At 23.0% G+C, this 23,744-nt stretch overlaps 1 protein-coding gene across 2 annotated transcripts in view; it reads left to right on the forward strand.

Annotated features, from left to right (window-relative positions):
- LOC122503426 (xaa-Pro aminopeptidase 1-like) overlaps positions 1–23,744 on the forward strand; it is a 75,791-nt gene that overhangs the window by 16,318 nt on the left and 35,729 nt on the right. The gene's annotated exons all lie outside the window — the stretch shown is intronic.

Genomic DNA, 23,744 nt, shown 5'->3' on the forward strand with positions numbered 1-23,744 from the left:
AGAAATTCAATTATTTAAAATAGAATTGGAGAAATTTTTTCGAAAAAAGTAAATTATTTCAAATTTTGTTATAAAATTCTTCCCATTGATTCAATTATTTTTGTAAATAATAAAAATTGTATAGGAAATTAAATTATTTAATTATGCCAAAGAATTGTCATCTTTTTTTCGCAAAAATTGAATATTTTAAAAATTTCTTATAAAATTCTTCACAATAATTCAATTATTTTCATAAATATTATACAATTTTTTACAGGGATTCAATTATTTTTATAAATAATAAAATTCTCTTTTAGGATTTCAATTATTTTTTAAAAATTTTAATCTAATTCCTCGAAGAATGCAATTATTTTTAAAAATTTTTATAAAATTCGTCAACAGAATTTAATTATTTAAAAATTCGTTTTTAAAATCTTTATGAGAATTCAATATTATAATTAGAACTTTTTTCTTTGAAAAATTTTAATTTGAATTCTGTTAAAATTATAGTTGAATTTTTTTTTAATTCTTTCCAAAAAATCCAATTATTATCAAGATGAATTTCAATTAAATTCTTTGCAAAATTCAATTATTTTCATAACTAACAATATTCGTTACAAAAATTCAATTATTTACAAAAATAATAAAATTCTTCGTAGAAATTCAATTATTTTTGAAAATAATAAAATTCTTTGTAGCAATTCAATTATTTTCAAAAATAATAAAATTCTTCGTAGAAATTCAATTATTTTCAAAAATAATAAAATTCTTCGTCGAAATTCAATTATTTTCCAAAAATTTCAAAATTCTCGTTAAGACTTCAATTATTATTATAGCTTCGTAAATATTAAAATCCTTTGCAAAAATTAAATTATTTTCAAAAATTTTCCAAAATTCTCGTCCAGATTTTAATTAATTTCATAAATAGTAAAATCCTTTGCAAAAATTAAATTATTTCCAAAAATTTTCGTCAAGATTTCAATTAACATCATAAATAGCAAAATTCTTTGCAAAAATTCAATTATTTTCAAAAATTTTTCTCAATTCAATAGTTTTCAATATCTTTTTATAAAATTAAATAAAATTTCCCAAAAGAATTCAATTATTTAAAATAAAATTATTTTAAAAATGATACAATTTTCACAAGAATTCAAATATTTAAAAAAGAATTAACATAATTACATTTTTCCAAAAAATCAATTATTTAAATTTTTTAAAAAAAAATTTTGAAATAATTCAATTATTTTAAAATATTTTATAGGAATTCAATTATTTTTATAAATAATAAAATTCTTTTTGGGAATTCAATTATGTTCATATAAATAATAAAATTCATCGCAGAATTTCAATTATTTTTATAAATAATATAACTTATCGCAGAATTTAAATGATTTTTAATATAAAATTTTAATCAAATTCCTCAAAAAATGTAATTATTCTTAAAAATTTTATTAAAATTCGTCAATTATTTGAAAATTTGTTGATAAAATTCTTTATGAGAATTCAATATTTTAAGGATTATATAATTATTCAATAAATTGTTCATTTTTGTATTTAAATATAATATTGAATTCTCGTAGAATTTTCTTATAAAAATGGATTTTCAAATGAATTTCAGTTAAAATTTTAAATTTTAATTGAATAATTATAGCATTATTGTACGAATTTTTAAAAATAAATTGATTTTTCAAAAGAGAGCGGTTTCAAATTAAAATCTTTAAAAATTTAAAAATTTTAATTTTTCATCCTAAAAATTCTGTGGAATTTTTTTTTTCAAAGTTACTTAACTGAATTTGTAAAATTGAATTCTAAACAAATGGATTTGAAAATTCTCAAAGAACTTTTTCAAAAACTATTAAAACTAATTTATTTAAAGAAGAATTTTAGTTAAAAATTCTAGAAAATAATAATTGATTTTCAAAAAGGTTTGAATTTGAATGTTTTGAAGAATCTTTAATTCCTATGGAAAATAATAATGATTAAATATTTATTTAAAAAAGAAGTTATTGATGTTTTTGAATAATTTAACTTTTGAAGAAATTTGTAAATAAATTGCAATAGAACATTTTTTTGAGTATAATCTAATAATTTTTAGAGTGAATCAAAATATATTCCAGCATTCAATAATATGTTAATTTTTTTGACCGCACTTTTCTCTTTAAATATTTTTATAAATTGAGCTGAAATTTTGTACAAAAGAAAGTCTAAAATACAATAAAGAAGGTCAGTGATGTGCAAAAGTTTAAATATTTTTAAAATTAATAATTACAAATTACTTTAAAATTATCAGTAAGTGCACTTCCCTCTAAATTTGAATTAGTAAAAATGTTTATTACATATTTTGAATTTGTGACTGAATTTTTGCTTTTTAATTAATAAAGTTTACTAATAAATTACTAAAAGTTGCTATTTATTAGTAAAATTTACTATAATTCAAAAGCAAAAAGTCAGTCACTAATTCAAATTATAGTAAATATTTTTACTAATTCAATATTTAGAGAGTTCTAATCAATTTCTCGTCTTTACCGATTTCAAAGTGTTTTTATTATAATTTATTTTTGAATTATTAAAACTTTTCCACATCACTGCCCTTCTTTATTGTATTTTAGACTTTCGTGCAAAATTTTACCTTCATTTATTAAATATCCAAAGAGAAAAGTGGTCGAAAGTAAATACCATTGAGAATCTAAGAACTAAGAATCACATACAATCCATACAGCTGTTTATTAAAGATTGGGACTTGCCCAAAATGGAGTTAAAGGAAGAGACACTGAATAACATGTTTCCCCGATAATCTTCGTCAGTTTAGCAGTGCGTGAAGCAACATAGGCCTATCCCCTCTCAATGCATGTATTTCCACCACAACTATGGTGACTGTATATAGTGAATACAACACCATTTCGTGGTGCATGCATCCTCACTGCAAGTGCATCACAGGTGAACTCCTCCACTTATGCACCCAGTGTTCTCGGGCCCTTAGTTCACCACCTGCGGGGGCTGCTGCCTTGATAAAACCACGCACTGCCCCTTAGGCCCTTTGTCCTCGAGGTCGAGGTCAAGGGTCCGGCCAACCCATTCTCATACCATTTTCATTATTTTTTGCCCACAAATCGCCATACTTCAAACTCAATCTTAACAACTCTTCTTAAAATTCTTTTTGTTTTCAAAATAACTTTTTTTTTTTTTTGAATATTTTCAATCTTTTCGATTCATTTCGAATTTTAAATAACAATTCTTAGAAAAATTGCGAAATCAGCGATAAATTAGAAATGCTTTTGTCATAAAGAAAAAGGATATCATTTTGTCAAGAATTCGGTTTGTAAATTTTGAGGGAAAAAATAAAAGTAAAAAAAAAAAAAGAATCGAAGACAAAATGGATTAAATATTGGCATATTGGCAGTATATATATAACTCCCACGCTTCGACCTCCTGCACTGGATGTGACCCTGTTGATAATTCTCGTTCTCTATTGTTCACCCCAATTAGAATCCTTAACCGCATCTCTACACCGATAAGTCCCCCTCTCTCTCCACCATAAGGCCCTGATACGCAACGCTGTCACTTATCCAATATAAACAAAAAAATTTTATTGTTTACCCCTACAACACTTTTTTTTCATTCTTATTTTTAAAAAAAACACTTTACAGTACTTCAGTTTTAAATAATATTAAATTTTATCAAATATTATAAACCGAATGATTGAGAAATAAGCATTTTGTGCTTTAGTTTAAAGATTACGATAATAGAAAATTAAATAATTAAAGAATACTTTCTACTATTGAATTTATCTTCTCTAAGCAAAAATTTTCTATTTTTCTCTTTTAACAAAAGTTTTGTAAACAAATTTAAAAGTAGAAGAAAATTTTTGTTTTTTACTTTAGGAAGAGGCTTTTTTCGATTGAAAATTTCAAAAAGCAGAAATTGTTTAAAAGTATTATAATGGGGTGATTTTAGATATACAGTTTCGATTAGACAATGTTATTGGACTCGTCTTTTTTTTTAAACTTGTCGCGCCAGGTATCAGGTAAACATATTGCATCTGGGAACAAGTTACAAGTGTAAAACACTGTTTCTGATATTTCTGTTTTCCTGAATAATGCGCTCGAACTCCTGTTGACGTCTTTCGTCATATACTACAACTATGTAAATTGTCCTTCAAGAAATGGAATTTATTGTCTTCCGCACTGCTAATATTTCCACATTACAACAACTATAGTAGGAACAAACAGTTACCATAATACAATAACAAATTATGACAAATATTCATTTATTCTTCAAAGTTAGGCCAAAATTTCTATTTTCAATGTTCAATCGCAATTTAATTTTTCTAATTTCGCTTATATAGTTTTGTTTTATTTTTTTTCTAAAGAGTAAAGTATGCGAAAAATAGAAGCAAATTTGAAATTCAAAAGAGAATTATAAATCCAAAATTATTATTATGATATTGATTGTTTTCTTAATTTCTTTTGGGAAAAAGTAGAACTTTTTTTGAGAAAAGTAGAACAATATGTTATCGAGAGCAATAATATTTGTGTAAAGAAACGGGAAAATATGGATGATTTTTTTTTGGAAAATTAGTGACAGAGTTGAGATGATTTACAAGCTAGCATTAGATTTCTGGACTCCTAATAGTTATGTGCCTAGTATGTTCTAACCCTTCCTGTCTATGACATAAGATAATTATCAATTACGTAATTTGATGTAGAAAAAGAGACACCTGCAAAGTTGATGTTACTCTAATATCAAGCAAATCTATTTCAACGACCTCCTTACTACTGTATTTACTACTTTTATCAAATAACAGAATTCTCATCTCAATTCACAACTGAATTTTCTTCGTCTAAATATACGAATTTCTTATTGAAAAATTAAAAAACGTATACGGACTTCTAAAAGCGCAGTATTGGAAGCATATTTCGCAATTTAAGATTCTGTAAAGTTATTTATAAAATTCAATTTCTCGTCTCAGCAATAACATAATTATAATTCAATGCTAACGTTTTAATAAGGCAGGCGCACATGATAAGAACTAATATCAAGTTTTTGTTTCAATTGCGAGGGTTGATTCTTCACTCAAGGACACTTTTAATTCCCCACTGTTTTTTATTTAATACTATAGTAACAATTCTTACCTACTTTTTTTTAAAAATAATATTAGCAATTTGAAAAATAGAATTTAAAAATTTTTAATTCAAATTTTTGTTGAAAACACTAAAAAATCCAATTTTGGAGAAATAAGAATTAAAGTGAAGGAGAAATAAGAAATAAATTGCAGAAATTCAATTATTTTCAAGAGTAATAAAGTTCTTTCTCATAAAATTTAATTATGTTGACAATAATTCAATTATATTATTTTTCATAAATATTATGAAATTTTTTACAGAGATTTAATTTTATTTTTAATTTTTTATAAATAATAAAATTCTATTTTAGGAATTCAATTATTTTTAATCAAATTTTAATCGAATTCCTGGAAAAATGCAATTATTCATTAAAGATTTTATTAAAATTGGCCAAAAGAATTTAATTATTTAAAAATTCGTGGATAAAAATCTTTATGAGACTTCAATTTGAATTAGAACTTTTTTCTTGAGAACATTTTAATTTCAATTATGTTACAATTATAGTCGAATTTTTTTACTATAGATATTTAATATTATTTCCATTATTTTAATGCAATTTTTCGAAAGATAATTCAATTATCTTGATAAATGTCAAAATTCTTCCCAAAAAATCTAATTATTATCAAGAATTTCAATTAAATTCTTTGCAAAATTCAATTATTTTCATAAATGACAATATTCATATAACAAAAATTCAACTATTTTCAAAAATAATAAAATTCTTTGTAGAAATTCAATTATTTTCAAAAATAATAAAATTTTTCGTAGAAATTCAATTATTTTCAAAAATAATAAAATTTTTCGTAGAAATTCAATTATTTTCAGAAATTTTTTCAAAATTCTTGTCAAGATTTTAATTAACTTTACAAATAGCAAAATCCTTTGCAAAAATTTAATTATTTAAAAAAAATTTCCAAAATTCTCGTCAAGATTTCAATTATTTTCAAAAATAATAAAATGTTTCGTAGAAATTCAATTATTTTCAGAAATTTTTTCAAAATTCTCGTCAGGATTTCAATTAACTTCATAAATAGCAAAATCCTTTGCAGAAATTCAATTATTTTCCAAAATTTTCCAAAATTTTTGTCAAAATTTCAATTAACTTGATAAATAGCAAAATCCTTTCAAAAAATTCAATTATTTTCAAAAATTTTGCTCAAATTCAATTATTTTCATAAATATTAAAATATTTTACAGTAGGGATTTTAATATTTTCAAATTCTTTTTAGGCAATATTCTTTTTAGGAATTCAATTATTTACAAATTTTTTATAAATTCCTTCTCAATAATTCAATTATTTTCATGAATAATAACATTTTTTAAGGAATTCAATTATTGTTTTCATAAAAAATAGTTAAAAATTGTAGAAAATAATAATTAAATATTTATTTAAAAAAGATGTTATTGATGTTTTCGAATAATTTTACAATTGAAGAAATTCGTTAATAAATGTACCTCTATAACAGAACATTCTTTTGAGAAAACTTTTTTCCTTTATTTTCTAAAAATTTTGTAATGTTTCAATTTCATTTTCAATAAAAATTTGCAATTGACAAAGCGAATTTAGGTATAAACATTTTTTTTTCTTTATTTTTAAAAAACTTTAAATTTTATAAAAGCAATTGTAATTAAGAAATACAAATGATACAAATTACTTCCTTTTGAAAATTGAGAATTTTTTACAAAAATATTAAGAAACGGGAATATGTAATTGTTTCTTTTCTAAAAGATAAAAGAATTGATTTTCTGAATAATATTTTTATTGAGTAATAAAAATTATGCATAAAATGGGTATTTGTTTCCTATTTTTTAATCATAATTTTTTTTAACAATTAACAATTTTCTCTTTTTTTTATTAATAAAAAGGAGAAAATACTGTGCTAATTTTCTATGTGAAAGTGTTTATGTTTATTTGAAAATTTTTATTTTCTACGAAATATCGTTAAAAAATAAAAATTGATTTGTATTTTTTATTTTATTTTATTTTGTAATATTACTTAATTTTTATTTAATAAGCTTGCTAAAAATACATTTTTTTTGTGTTTTACCCTATTTTATATTATTAATCGACAGAATTTGATTTTTTAAAACTTATTATTTAACGTTATCTAAACTAAAAATATTCAAATTGTTTATGGAGCATTTTGTTTTAAATCGTTTCAACAACAAAGGACACTACTTTCAAAAAGTATAATTTTTAAGTGTATTTTATTCTATAAAATAAGTATTATTAATAATTAGTTATAGACTAATTGAAAAGAGTATTAAATGTACTTCCCATTTATTTTCTTTTTCAATTTCTCTTAATTTCAATTTTATTCAGACCAATCCTTTGCGATTTCTTTTGATTTTTATCAGTAGAAAAAGTCAGTTTTGGTCAGACGAGCCAATATGCAATATTTTAATAGTTTAAAGAATATAATTATAATTTTTTATGAGTAGAAACATCGATTTTAGTAAGACAAATCAATTGAATTTTTTAAATATTTCGTATCAGTAGTAAAAGTAATTTTTAGTCAGACGAGAAGCAGTTTGCAAATCGTTTAATCTCTATTAATAGTGGAAACAAAGTTTTTTAAATTTTTTATATAAGTAGTAATTTTAATTTTAGTCAGACAAATCATTTGAATTTCTTCTAATTTTTATCAGTAGAACAAGTCACTTTTGGTCAGACGAACCAATATTATAATTTTTCGTATAAACCTAAAACAAGTTTTTTTTTCACCATATATATTAACAAACAAAAATTCTAAAAACAAAACCAAACAAAATTATATTTAAAAAAAAAATATCAGATCAATATTTCTGAAACGATATGATTCGCATCTTTTCATCATAGAAATATATTATATTGATCTAAAAATTATTACTATATATATATAGTTTGTTGAACCGCTCACAATATTCCGAGTTCGAGAGGCGGATAGCATATACATATATATATTGACATTCGATAACCAATAAATGGAACACTTCGACAATCCAGAATAGGAATTCCCGATTGGTTCTTGGAGCCGGGCGTCATACACTGCTAGAGGTTTCACTTCCAGTGATGCACTCGGTGAGAAACACGCGGTGGAAAAAAGTAGATATTAAACAAAAAAGCCTTAGTGAATATCAAATATTTAGAAAAAATAAAATAAACACTGTACGGAACAATTTTTAACAATATATAAAAAAAATTATAAAAAATTGTTCCTTACATAAAGTTATATAAGCAAATATATATTTTCGATTCAAGGAAGAAAGAATTAAATGAAAAAATATTTTTCAATGAAAAATAATGTTTCATTCAATTCTTTCCTCCTTGAATCGAAAATATATTATTGATTCACTATTAGAATAGTTGAAAAAAAGGGGGGAGGGGGTAAAATTTCCAAAAATTGAGTTTACGATCAAGTGAGAATATCAATCGAAGTGAATGAATATACGAGAGAGAGAGAGAGAGAGAGAGAGAGAGAGAGAGAGAGAGAATGCCTAATCAATAAATCAAAATAACCGCAGCAGCAAAGAAGATAAAAGTAGACGAGTGGAAACTCGACCGGAAATGAAGCAGGGATACATCCGTAGGCAGAAGGTTGAGTCAATATTCGATAGCGCCTTATCAAGCATTTTTCGATAGGAAAGAAATTTTATCAGCAATATTCGCAAGTTCTATAATATATATGTGACAACACCAAAAAGTTTCTCAAAATATGTCAACTTTCTCTTTCTACTCATTCGACCAATGAAATTGCGAACACTTTGTATTTATTGGAAAACAAGGGCGGTTTGGTACCAGGAAAACACGATAACGCTGGCGTTTGTTTTCAACCCCTGTGTTAAGGGTAGTCACCGAGGTGGCACAATCTCGTGTACATCTCACCCCTCTGACATGTACGAAACAGTATATACAATATCATATATATAGTCATCGACCGCTCCGAACACCGCAACAATAGAAGTGACGCGTGCTATTAGGAACCCCTGCCAGATGGCTCGGTGTCATTTTCAATCGATACTCATCGATTCTATATATGTATAGAAATTTTTATATTAAAAATAGAAATTTCTATTTTTAATTCTTTCAGTTTTTACGAACACAAAGTTATAATATTATTCTCACAATAATATTTTTTTGCATTTTATTAATTATTAATTTTTGAGGGTTAAAATTGTGAATTAATTTCTTCACTTGAGAACGCCAAGGTCAACGCTAGGTGGCGTGGAATCTTGCAAAATCAGTTTTGTCAACTGAAGTGACATCTAGCGGTCAACTTGGCGTTCGCAGGTGGAGAATAATTTCTATATTGATTCTCAAGATGTTTTGTAATTCAATAAAATTATTTGTAATCAAACATTGAATCTAGAGAATTTAAAAATTAGTATAAACAGATTTCAAATTTTTAATTTACTTTAATTTGCGATATTTTTATGCTTTCTAAATCTTTTAGAGTCTTATTAAGAAATCTTCTTATTATTAAAATAGATACGAATTTATCTAAAGGTTTATTTATTTTATTAAATTTTCATTTCATTCATTCAAAAATTAAAAAAGTATAGCATTAAGTTTAAAAAAGTATAGTAAAAAAGTATCTATTAACAAAAAATTAAATTTGTCGACTAAAAAACTTATTTTAGACGATTCACAAAATTCATAGAAATTTCATTCTATATTTCTCTGACATTTTTCTGATTACCATTGAAAATGTTTTTTTCTTGGTAATAACTTTAATGTTAAATTCTTCTAAACTTCAATTATTTTTCAAACTTTTAATTAGAAATTTTAGAATTCTTCAAAAATTCGATTATATTTCAAAATAATTTTTAAAAGTAAGAAAATTAATTTTTTTAAAACATAAAATTTATTTCAATTAAATTTGACAAAATTTTTTATTAATTAATGTAAAACCCTTTTCAAATTTATAACAACTTCTATAAAAATTCATATTACAACGCATTTAATATTCAATTATTATAATAAAAAATTTAAACTGAAATTTATTTTTAAATCAATTCTAATTCAAAAATTCTAGAAGAATTCAATTATTTAAATACAAAAATAAAAAATTGATAGAATAACTGATTGTTTCTTAAAATTGAATACTAAAAAAGAATTTTATCAAAATTTTTGAAAATAATTAATTTCATTCGAAGAATATTAATTAAACTTTAGAAAATAATTACATTTTTCGAGGAATTCATTTCAAACTGTATAAAAAAAAAAAATATTTGAAATCGTGTGACATTTTTTTTTATTTATGAAAATAATTGAATTCTTGAAACGATTTTCAGTAAATTTTTTAAAATAATTGAATTTCTGTGAAGAATTTTATGGTTTATGACAATAATTGAATTCTTGTAACGAATTTTAGAAAATTCTTTTAAATAATTGAATTTCTCTGAAGAATTTTTTTTATTTATGAAAATAATTAAATTCTTGCAACGAATTTCAGTAAATTTGTTTAAATAATTGAATTTCTGTGAAGAATTTTTATATTTTTAAAAATAATTGAATTCTTGCAACAAATTTTAGTAAATTATTTAAAATAATTGAATTTCTGTGAAGAATTTTTTTGTTTATGACAATAATTGAATTCTTGTAACGAATTTCAGTAAATTCCTTTAAATAATTGAATTTCTGTAAAGAATTTTGTATATTTATGAAAATAATTGTATTTTGTAACGAATTTTAGTAAATTATTTTAAATAATTTATTTTTTGTGAAGAATTTTATTATTTATGAAAATAATAATGTAACTATATTATAAACAAATTTTTGTAAAAATTGTATTGAAAAGAATTAAATTTCTCTGAAGAATTTTATTATTTATGAAAATAATTAAATTCTTTCGAAGAATTTTATTAAAATTATCTTTTACCTACTGTAGACATTTTAGTATTCATATATTATTTGAATTTTATTGAATTTTTTATAAATAATTGAATTCTTTTGAATTAAAATATATATAAATTTGATCTAAATAAATAAATAAAATAATAGATATTGAAAATATTTGAATTTCATTATTTGTGAGAATAACTGAATTCTCGCAAAAGATTTTCGAAAAATTTTTCAAATAATTGAATTGTGTCAAAGAATTTTATAAAAAAAATTTCTAATTGTTTCTAAGAAGAATTTTATTAAAATTTTCAAGAATAATTTCTTTATTCCAACTATTAGCGAATTTAAATTTCTGAAAATTCTCAAAAATAGGAAAAAGTAGCTTTAGTGTCACGAATTTAAAAAAAGTATCCAAATAGTAGGTAATCGTAAAAAAAAGTAGTAAGTAGTAGGTTTTAGTAGATGATGAGTTCGTAACCTGTTATTTAAAGAAGAAGAAAAGGGGTAAAAGAAAGATTAGATACGTTCTTAAAAAATTATTTATTATTTAACCTATACTTGTCAATCATTAATATCATTTTCTGGCCATCTCATTAACTAAAGAGATGATTTTTACAATTACTTTTCGAGACAAACAAATATTTTTTTTAATTAAAATAAAAACTTTGTTTCTTTACTTTTCATTGATTCAAACATATTCAAACGGAATTTAAATTTATTTAAATTCAAATTCCGTTAGAATTTGATTCAACAACACTTTTTTCGAACTTGTTTAATTTCTAAAGAAATAGTATTCAAGCGAAATAATATCAACAAAACTAAGGTGATTATTTTAGACATATTTCTTCTGTTTATACTTTATTGAAAGTATTTTTAAAAAAATATTTTAAAAAAATATTTTAAAAAAATATTTAAAAAAAAATATTTAAAAAAAAATCTAATATATTTGAAGTTAATTACCTTAGTAGTAATTCTGGGTTCCTAATCAGGAGGTTGAACGGTGAAGACCTCCTTGTTTCCAATAATTTTCTCTCCAACCTCCAATAACTGCCGTTGTTGGCGTGCGGTAGAAAATCCATTTCTCCCCATCATCCCTCCCCTATCATAGATCGACCCAAGTTCTCTATATATAGACGAAAGTGAAATCTGAGGGGTGGTCGATGACAAGAATGGAGGGGTGTTGGAGGGTTGATTCACGGTGGTGGTGTTTTATCATCGAAAAAGCTCCACTTGTCGATGAATTCCTAGCCCAATGGCGGGCATCCGCGACGCTTTGGCACTCGGAAGAAGTCGAGAAAAACATCGATGGCATCTTTTTCCGGGTAGGACTTTCCGACTCGTTTCGCCTGGAGACAGGTAGTCGCACTTGGAACACCCCGCCACAAGGCCACTTAAGCAGGCGGGCGTCTCACTCTGAACAGGATCGCATGTCGATGGAGAGGGTGTAAAAAGCAAAAGCCAGTCGCGCACATTCTCATACCATACACACATATATATATAACCATCGGGGGTTGGATTTATGTTTCTTCTTTTTTTTTTTATTGGATTTTTATATATTTTTTTCTATTTGGATTGCCACGTCAATGTATATGTATATAGGTATTTGTATTTGTTGCGTTCGTGTATGAATTTATCTGCGGGTTGGAGCGAGAATCCCTGGGGCCAATATATTCATGCAGAACGCGGCAATGGGAAATATCGATTTGTTTTTGTCCGCAATTCGTAATAAATATGAGACATACCTGTTTTTATTTATTTTATCTATTTCTCTTTCGGATTAATTGAAAAATTTATCCGTGGTTTTAAATTCCAATACTCCGTATTTTAAGACGAATTAGCGAATTTAAATTCTACACTGTAAAAAAATAAGGTTTGGTATTAAAATAGAACCAAATTACGATTTAGTACCAAAATTGTACCAAAATTTAGTGTCACAAATTTAAAAAAAGTGACCAAATAGTAGGAAATCGTAAAAAAAGTAGTAAATAGTATGTTTTAGTATAGATGAATGCGAATGCGCAGGCTTCGCAGTCATTTACTAAAACCTACTATTTACTAATTTTTTTACGATTTGCTACCTAATTGGATACTTTTTTTTTAAATTTGTGACACTAAAAGCTACTTTTTTCTATTTTTTTCCAAACTTGAACTACTTTAAAATTTAAATTCGCTAATAGTTGAAGTAAAATAATTAATAATTAATTATTAATAAATATTCTTCTTAGAAACAGTTCAAAAATTTTTTGCAAGAATTCAATTATTTTCACAAATAATAAAACCCTTGACTGAAATTCATATATTTTTAAAATCTACAATTTTATATAAAATTTCAAAAAAAATTCTATTGAGAAATAAATTAATAAAATACTTCGCAAAAATTCAATTAATATCATGAATAATAAATTTTTCACAAAAATTCAATTATATGAATTATATGAAAATTTCTAAAAAATTAATAATATTCTAAAATTTTGACAAAATTGGTTTATAACAGTAAAATTATTATCATCATAAATAATTAAATTCATCGAAAAAATTCAATTATTTTTAATACATAGTTTTAATGTAATTATTCAAAGTAATTGAATTATTCTTTTAAATTTTCATAAAATTCTTTAAACAAATTCAATTATTTACAAACATTTTAATAAAAATCCTATACACAAGAAATAAATTTCTGTCACAGATAAAAAAAATCCTTCACATAAATTCAATTATTTAAACAAATTTACTGCAAATTCGTTGGAAAAATTCAATTATTTTCATAAATAAAAAAAAATTTCACAGGAATTCAATTATTTTAAAAAAAATTATACTGAAATTCTTTGCAAGAATTCAATTACTTTCGTAAATAATAAAACTCTTTACAAAAATTCAATTATTTAAAAAAATTTACTGAATTTCGTTACAAGAATCCAATTATTTTCATAAAAATATATAAAATTCTTCACAGAAATTCAATTATTTAATGAAATTCGTTGCAAGAATTCAATTATTTTCATAAATAAAAAAAAGTTTCGCAGGAATTTAATTATTAAAAAAAAATTACTGAAATTCTTTGCTAGAATTCAATTACTTTTATAATAATAAAACTCTTCACTGAAATTCAATCATTTAAAAAAATTTAATAAAATTCGTTGCAAGAATTCAATTACTTTTATGAATAAAAAAAAATTTTTATAGGAATTCCATTATTTAAAGAAAATGACTGAAATTCGTTACAAAGAATCCAATTATTTTCATAAATAATAAAATTCTTCACAGAAATTCAATTACTTAAAAAAATTTACTGAAATTCGCTACAAAATACAATTATTTTCATAAAAATACAAAATTCTCCACAGAATTTCAATTACTCAAAAAAATTATTTACTGAAATTCTTTTCAGGAATTCAATTATTTTCATAAATAATAAAACTCTTCACAGAAATTCAATTATTTAAAAAAATTTAATAAAACTTGATGCAAGAATTCAATTACTTTCATAAATAAAAAAAAAATTTCATAGAAATTCAATTATTTAAAAAAATTTACTGAAATTCGTTACAAAATACAATTATTTTCATAAATATACAAAACTCTTCACAGAAATTCAATTATTTAATGAAATTCGTTGCAAGAATTCAATTATTTTCATAAATAAAAAAAAATTTCACAGGAATTCAATTATTTAGAAGAAATTACTGAAATTAAATTATTTAAAAAAAATTTAATGAAATTCGTTGCAAGAATTCAATTATTTTCATTAATATAATAATATTGTTTACAGAATTCGTTGCAAGAATTCAATTACTTTCATAAAGAAAAAAAAATTTTTATAGGAATTCCATTATTTAAAGAAAATGACTGAAATTCGTTGCAAGAACTCAATTATTTTCATAAATAATAAAATTATTTACAGAAATTCTGAGCTCCCGCGGGCAATAACTCGATCTGCGCTTGAACTGAAAAATCCAAGCCAGTCAAGCCGTCAAAAAATGAAAAAAAATAAAAGTCGGAATTTTTAATTTTAAAACATACTACCGTATAGAACATAAAAATGCGCAACTTTTTTGTCTTTGAAATTTTTTTGTAGGACTTTTATTTTTAATAATAATGGAAAAAACTGAATTTTTTTTATTCTTCAATTTCAATGAATTTCAAAACATAAATCGACTTTTCTCAAACAAATCTGCATGAAATTAATTAAAAATTGATATACTTACGTATCAGGGTCTACTGAAGACGATAAAATGATTAAAACATTTTAAAAAATTAATTGTAAAATTATTTGTTAATGTAAATAAAGACCTGTCAGTAAATACGTTTTCTCAACTTTGAAGAGAAAAAGTATGCGGTGAACTTTCGAGTTGACAAAACTTCCAGTGAGACATTTGTTTATTAATGTGTCAAGAAGTTTTTTGGAAATTTTTATTTAAATCGAATGAAAAATAAACAAGATACATAATGTTAAAAAAAATATGCGTCGCGCGGCGTTTTGACATTTTGACGCGAAAGCTTTACGATAGGAGGAAATTATTGGTAACTATTGCTATTTTCTGTTGATTTATTTAAAAAATAATTTTATTATTAATATATCTGACTTTTTAAAATATATACATAACTTAAATTCTTTTGTTCTTAAAAATTTGTTAATACTGTTTGGTTTTTCAAACCAGATTAAAACATTAAATAATAAATAAAAGTGTTACACAGAGAAAACATACTCGATTCAAGTAAAAAATAATTTTAATTGATTTTGTTTAATTTAAATTAGTTTGTAAGCTTAATCCTAATATATAGAAAATATCTACTGCTTTGATTCAAAAATAATATTTGTTTGAATAATTATGTTTAATTCAAATATATTTTTTGTTTTGGTTTAAACAAAAAATACCTACGTTTAAAAATTTTATGTTTGATTTAAACTTAAAAGTTGATTATAAATAATTTAAAATCAACCATAAATTAAATATATTATTTTTATAAATGAACCAAAAAATATGTTTGAATTAAACTTACATTTATTTGACTGTAAAGCAAAAATATTTTAAGTTTGATTTAAAAGAAATTTGATTGAATTAAATAAATTGTTTTCTCAGTGTATTCTTAATCTGATTGTTTTACTTTTTTGGTCGTTTTCTTGAAGCACCTTGCACACACTCTACTTCTAACATTATTTAAATTTTTTTAATAATTTACAATTAATTTTCAATTTTAAAACACATGGACTATTAAAAAAACTTAACGACAGGAATAAAGTAAACTGTATTTTCTTCGAAAAAATACAAGGACCTGCTATGTTTAAATTAATGCACAGTATATAGTGCATCAAAACAATCTTAACCTTGGATTGAGTTAAAAGTTGGAAATAAGATTCAAAAAACGTAAAAAGCTGCCTATCATATATAAATGTATAGAATTGGTTTTATTTTAAATACAATACATGCATAAAATTATTTTTTAAATAAATCAACAGAAAATAGCAATAGTTTCCAATAATTTCCTCCTATCGTAAAGCTTTCGCGTCAAAATGTCAAAACGCCGCGCGACGCATATTTTTTTAAACATTATGTATCTTGTTTATTTTTCATTCGATTTAAATAAAAATTTCCAAAAAACTTCTTGACATGTTAATAAACAAATGTCTCACTGGAAGTTTTGTCAACTCGAAAGTTCACCGCATACTTTTTCTCTTCAAAGTTGAGAAAACGTATTTACTGACAGGTCTTTATTTACATTAACAAATAATTTTACAATTAATTTTTTAAAATGTTTTAATCATTTTATCGTCTTCAGTAGACCCTGATACGTAAGTATATCAATTTTTAATTAATTTCATGCAGATTTGTTTGAGAAAAGTCGATTTATGTTTTGAAATTCATTGAAATTGAAGAATAAAAAAAATTCAGTTTTTTCCATTATTATTAAAAATAAAAGTCCTACAAAAAAATTTCAAAGACAAAAAAGTTGCGCATTTTTATGTTCTATACGGTAGTATGTTTTAAAATTAAAAATTCCGACTTTTATTTTTTTTCATTTTTTGACGGCTTGACTGGCTTGGATTTTTCAGTTCAAGCGCAGATCGAGTTATTGCCCGCGGGAGCTCAATTACTTAAAAAAATTTACTGAAATTCGTTACAAAATATATTTATTTTTATAAATAATAATATTCTTTACAGAATTCGTTGTAAGAATTTATTTATTTTCATAAATTTTATATTTTAAAAAATTTTATTTTTTAACTTTTAAAAGTTATTATTACTATTATTACTAAGATTAAGAAAAAAGTGATTTTTTTTTAGAAATCAGGGAAATATAGAATCAATTTTTTTTTGTTATTTTTGTAAAATTAAAACGTGTTTTTCATTCTTGAAATTTAATTTTTGCATATCTACTTTGTTTACTTTACTTTTTTCACCCTGAAATCTACTATTTGTTACTTTTTTAAAATTAATTATTGAGTGCGAAGTCTACGATGGTCATTTTTCTCATTATTATTAAAAAACATCTGTCATTATTATATTTTTCATTAAAAATTTTAAGCAGAATAATTCTTGCCTTATTCACCAACCCCGTTTGAATATTAATTATTAACTTATAATTAAGTTATTAAATTAAATCAGTAAAAGTTGAGAAATAAAATTTGTTTAATTTAAATATAACAAAATATTTAAAAAATATTTTAAAAAATAACGAATAAGACAAAAAAAAATTGTTTTCAAATAATTTGTAGAATTTATGTTAAAACAGGGAAATAAACATTCACAGTTTTATTGAGTAAAGTTCCAATGCAATATCACCCTTGTTTTACCCTCTTGTTTTCGTGCTCTCCGGTTGTTTCACCCTGGTTGCCAATATCCATCCCGCAACTATCGTTCTCATTCACTGCTTGACTATATATGTGTATATAAAGTATCTACAATATATCCGTTCTTCAACACTTTTCGTTCCGATATTAAAATCATATTAAGAATTTATTTTCCTGAAAATTTTACCTTTTTCGAAAAACTACAGTAAATTCAAATGAAGCTTAAATTTTATTACAAAATTTACAACCAAAAAAGATAAAAGTAATCCAGTTTTAAATTTGTCTGGAAATAAAAATCAATTTGCAAGATTGATGTCTTTTATTACATTTAATTTTTATTATAAAGTGAAATGACGTTGATTATTTAAACAAGGAGAAAGGGGCTAAAAAAATTATAGATACGTTCTTAAAAAAGAATATATTTTTTAACCTACTTGTCAATTAAAAAAAAAAAAAGGAAAAGGGGTAAAAAGAGATTAGATACGTTATTCTTAAAAAAAATTTACTATTTAACTTACTTATCAATAAAAAAGGGATAAAAAGAGATTAGATACGTTTTTAAAAAAGAATTTACTATTTAACCTATACTTGTCAATAAAAAAAAGGAAAAGGGGTAAAAACAGATTAGATACGTTCTCAAAAAAAAATTTATTATTTAACCTTATTGTCAATCATTAATATCATTTTCTGGCCATCTCATGAACTAAGAGATGATTTCAGCATCTTGTTATCAGGACTTCAGACAAACGAAAAAAGAGAAGTTATTTTAATCCATTTTGGTGTTAAATTAATAATTAATATGCTTCGATTTTAGAATTTTAATCTTGTCTGAATTGCAACAGAAACTATTGCTAAAATTAAAATTATACAGTTATCAGAGTTATTCTTTATCGACAATAACAAGAAACAAAGTAACAATTTCCAAAGAAGGAAAAAAACCTGTATTATATTATATCGAAAAAAATACGAAGAATTAAAGAAACTACCCTGTTTTGCTTTTAAAATGCTGCTCTCCTGTTGAGAAAAACCTCGAACCAACCCAAATCAAGGCTGCTTCAATGCCAAAATATCCTCGCTCTCATATCGATCGGAAATTCGAATGTCTCATTTCTTTTCAATACAATAAAGATAATATTTTTCAAATTCGAAAATTTAAAATAATCCTCTCTTTTGTTTATTTTTCCCAAACATAAAAATTCTATCTTCTCGAACATGTTCAATTAAAAAAAAATTCCCAAATACCAATATTCTTAATATTAGGTAAATTGTCATAACAAAAAAATGTTGAGATTTTCTTAACAATTGTTGACAATTTGCCTATAAATAAATTTTGAAATTATGTTAATTTATCGTACGTCGCTAAGTCAGGTAATATATATGGACCATGTATATAACGAGAAACCAACTGCTTATGTCTGAAGTCCTGATAACAAGATGCTGAAATCATCTCTTAGTTAATGAGATGGCCAGAAAATGATATTAATGATTGACAAGTTTAATAAATTCTTTTTTAAGAACGTATCTAATCTGTTTTAATACCCCTTTTTTCCTTCTTTAAATAATCAACATTATTTCACTTTGTAATAAAAATTAAATGTAATAAAAATTGTCTAAATAGACTTTTTAAGAATTAGAAAATTATAATTTATAATTGTCGTCTATACCAACAAAACAAAGCTCAAAAATAATAATAAGGGTTCGTGTATTCCAAGGGGAAAGGGGGAGGTTAAAATTTCCCAAAAAAATAGGATTAGTTAGTTTATGGTCTATTTCTTAATAATAATAATTATTATTGTTATTATTATTATAATGATAATTGTAATAGTAATAATATTAGCAGTAGTAGTAGTAGTAGTAGTAGTAGTAGTAGTAGTAGTAATAATAGTGATAATAATAATAATAGTAATAATAATAATAATAAATCTGATAATAAAAATACTTGGATGATAATAAAACTATTCAGTTGAAAAATAATATACTTGTAGCAATTTTGATAATGATTCTAAACGTCCCTCTCTGAATGACTACCTCTCAATTATTATAGTTCTCTGCTCTTCTTGAGACGTAAAAGTAACTGACGAAGTGAGCGTAACAAGAAAAATAGATACATATACGCATGTAGCTATAATTTTATCTTTTCTGTAAATCGTAATTTATTTGAAAACTGAAATTCTGATAATTTGAGCCGAAAAAAAATAAGAAAATTTCATATACTAGTCGATTAAAATAATAAGAACAACGAATATTTGTTATTGAGTATGATGAACAATTGACCATTTTCACTATATGAATCTTCATTTACACTATGATGGATAAGTTACTAGTTTCACTCTTTGTTAGTCTGGAATCCTGTTCATCTCGGGACTATAAAGCAAGTGGTGAACCAATATTTGGACGCAGCAAATGGCGAACGAGGAAGGAGTGTGTGAGAGAAAGCGAAAGTGAACACACACGTCACTCTAAAAATAATACGCGCAAGACTACTTACAATTCTTCAAACAAAATTATAGATAGAGATTTAGTTTTTTAAATTTTCACATAAATTCTTGCTTTATGAATATTTTTTAATTTGCATTATTTATGACCTAAATAGGATATATATAAGGCAATTATGGTTTCAATATAAGCACAATGAAATGTATACAAATTGTTTAAAAAATGTTTTTAATGTAAAAAAGAATATAACATTTTATTTCATATTGAAATGACAGGCTTTGCATTCATCTACTAAAACCTACTATTCACTACTTTTTTCACGATTAACTGCTATTTGGTTACTTTTTCATAAATTTGTGACACTAAAAGCTACTTTTTTCTATTTTTGACAATTTTCACAACTTTAAATTCGCTAATAGTTGGAATAAAGAAATTATTCTTGAAACTTTTAATAAATTTCTTCTGAGAAATAATTAGAACGTAGTTTTTATAAAATTCTTTGATACAATTCAATTATTTCAAAAATTTTTCGAGAATCCTTTGTGAGAATTCTGTTATTTTCACAAATAATGAAATTCAAATATTTCCAATATTTATTATTTTATTTATTTATTTAGATATACAAATTTATATATTTTAATAAAATTCCTCAAAAGAATTCAATTATTTATAAAAAATTTAATAAAATTCAAAGCGAAAATTCAAATAATATGAATAATAAAATTTTCACTGTAATTCGATTATGTGAAATAAATAAAAGGAATTTTTTTTAAAGAAATCAATTATTTCAATATTTTAATAAATTTATTTAAAAAGAAATTAATTATTTACTAAAAATTTGTTTATAGGAAGTAAATTATTTTCATAAATAATAAACTTCATCACAAAAATTAAATTATTTTTAATACAATTATTTTCGAAAATTTTCATAAAACTTTTCAAATGACTTTGATAAGTTTCAAAAATCTAATAAAATTTAAAGCGAAAATTCAAATTTTATGAATATAATAAAGTTTTCAAAGTAATTCAATTGTGTGAAATACAATTTTAAAAAAAAATTTCAAAAGAACTCAGTTATTTAAAAATTTAAATAAAAATCTTTGTAAAAAATTATTTATATTCTAAAATTTTGACAAATTTTGTTTATAATAGTTAAATTATTATTTTCATAAATAATAAAATTCATCAAAAAAGTTCAAATAATTTTTAATCCAATTTTAATTGAGTTCTTTAAAATATTTGAAAATTATTCTTTTAAATTTTAATAAATTAAAAAAAAGATTTTGATTATTTTTAAAAATATTAAAATCCTTCACAGAAACACAATTATTAAAAAAAAATTTACTGAAATTCGTTGCTAGAATTCAATTATTTTTAAAAATACAAAAATTCTTCACAGAAATTCAATTACTTAAAAAAAATTTACTGAAATTCTTTGCAAGCATTCAATTATTTTCATAAATAATAAAATTCTTCACAGAAATTCAATTATTATTTAAAAAAATTTACAGAAATTTGTTGCAAGAATTCAATTATTTTCATAAATAATAAAACTCTTCACAGAAATTCAATTACTTAAAAGAATTTACTGAAATTCGTTACACGAATTCAATTATTGTCATAAACAATAAAATTCTTCACAAAAATTCAATTATTTTGAAAAATATAAAAATTCTTCACAGAAATTGAATTACTTAAAAAAATTTACTGAAATTCGTTACAAAATACAATTATTTTCATAAATATACAAAATTCCTCACAGAAATTCAATTATTTAAAAGAATTTACTAAAAATCGTGACAAGAATTCAATTATTGTCATAAACAATAAAATTCTTTACAGAAATTCAATTATTTTGAAAAATTTTCTGAAATTCGTTGCAAGAATATACAATTATTTTCATAAATAAAAAAAATTTAACACGATTTCAAATACTTTTAATACAGTTTGAAATGAATTTCTCGAAAAATGTATTTTTATTTTCTAAACTTTTATTAATATTTTTCGAAATAAATGAATTATTTGAAAAAAATTTTGATAAAATTCTTTTTTAGTATTTAATTTCAAGAAACAATCAGTTATTCTATCAATTTTTTATTTTTGTATTTAAATAATTGAATTCTTGTAGAATTTTTGAATAAGAATTGATTTAAAAATAAATTTCAGTTTACATTTTTTATTATAATAATTGAATATTAAATGCGTTGTAATATGAATTTTTATAGAAGTTCTTATCAATTTGAAAAAGGTTTTACATGAATTAATGAAAAATTTTGTCAAATTTAATTGAAATAAATTTTATGTTTTAAAAAAATTAATTTTCTTACTTTTAAAAATTATTTTGAAATATAATCGAATTTTTGAAGAATTCTCTAATTTCTAAAATTTCTAATTAAAATTTTGGAAAATAATTGAAGTTTAGAAGAATTTAGAATTGGAGTTATTAGCAAGAAAAAAAAATTTTTTTTGATGGTAATCAGCAAAATGTCAGAGAAATACAGAATAACATTTTTATGAATTTTTAGAATCGTCGAAAATAAATTTTAAGTAGACAAATTTAATTTCTCGATAGTAGCTACTTTTTTACTATTTTCATCAGTCTTAATTCTACTTTTTGATACTTTTTCCATTCTTAAAGCTACTTTTTTAAAACAAATTATTGAATGCAAAGCCTCAAAATGAGGTTTTCGACTCTATAGCGAAAAGAAAATATTTATTTAAGACTTTCGTCTTAAAATAATAATTTTCTATTCTTTTTACCGCGTGGGAAAAACTAATTTTGAAGTATTATAGAATATATAACTGAAGTCGACGTGTGTGTCTTTCTAATACATTGTTAATAAATGTCGATAATTTGAAATTGATATGGGTATATAAAATCTCAATTGAATATGTAACTGTAAATGATATAATAAATCTTTCGAATTTTCTAGGTCAATATTTCTGTCTCAGGGTATTTGAATCATTGCCAAATTTCTCTGGTCTACCCGCGAGAAGTAGCGATTTACTTTCTAGACTTTTATGAGTGTCATAAAAGACAAAACCTGACAATTTTCTTTCATATCTGTGTGAATATAAAATACATAAATAATATAATTCTATTTCCAAGTGGCCTCAATGGTCATTGACAAACAGGACCAGTTGGAAAAATTCTATATAAACTATAATAATGTAATTGATAATTACTCTCTAAATTTGAATTAGTAAACACTTTTACTAATTTCAATTAGTGACTGACTATGCTTTTGAATTAGTAAACTTAATAATTTAGTAGCAATTACTATTTAGTAGCCACTGTTAACTTAAAACTATCAAATTGCAACGAATTGATACTAAAAATGTGGAACATTTAAAAATTGATCTAAATTTTTAGCATCAATTTGATTAACTTTATAGTTTCAATTTTATGATACTCATAAGATTCGGTAGACGTTTAAAAAATCGATAGAATTGTACATAAAAAAAATTACAAATTTTAAAAAGTAGTAGATTTTTAAAAAATTAACAAAGCTGGCTAATTATCATATGTATCGAAGTACTCCAGACCGATTTGAACAAAATTTTTCATACTTCAAGAATTTCAAGAATTTAT

Source organism: Leptopilina heterotoma, unplaced genomic scaffold, assembly GCF_015476425.1.
Source record: "Leptopilina heterotoma isolate Lh14 unplaced genomic scaffold, ASM1547642v1 Lhet_261, whole genome shotgun sequence".
NCBI classification, from domain to species: Eukaryota; Metazoa; Arthropoda; class Insecta; order Hymenoptera; family Figitidae; genus Leptopilina; species Leptopilina heterotoma.